This window comes from Brassica oleracea, chromosome C3, assembly GCF_000695525.1.
Source record: "Brassica oleracea var. oleracea cultivar TO1000 chromosome C3, BOL, whole genome shotgun sequence".
Taxonomy (NCBI): domain Eukaryota; kingdom Viridiplantae; phylum Streptophyta; class Magnoliopsida; order Brassicales; family Brassicaceae; genus Brassica; species Brassica oleracea.
The window spans coordinates 43300732-43301262 of record NC_027750.1 but is presented as its reverse complement, the minus strand read 5'-3'; positions in this window follow the sequence as shown (position 1 = coordinate 43301262).

The window sequence follows — 531 nt, the reverse complement described above, 5'->3', positions numbered from 1 at the left end:
CATAACCAACGAGGAACCAAATTCCACCTGGCTCCTCCACGTCGATGGATCCTCATCCAAGCAGGGATCAGGTATTGGAATTCGCCTCACATCTCCGACGAACGAGATCTTAGAGCAATCATTCAGGCTGGAATTCCACGCCTCAAACAACGAGGCCGAATACGAAGCACTCATCGCAGGGCTGCGTTTGGTTCACGGCTTGAAGGTACGAAACATACACGCTTACTGCAACTCCCAGTTAGTGGCAAGTCAGTTCAGCGGAGAGTATGAAGCCAGGGACGAACGGATGGACGCATACCTCAAACTGGTTCAAAATCTAGCTCAAGAGTTTGACTGTCTTGCCCTTACGCGAATTCTCCGTTCCGAAAACGTCCAAGCAGATGTTCTTGTGGCCTTAGCTTCAAGTTCTGACCCATGACATAAAAGAGAAATTCCGGTCGAGTTCATCGAACATCCGAGCATCGGACCACCAATCGTCGTCAAACTCATAGAAGGTCAAGATGACGAGGAAGAAGATGTTACGATACAACC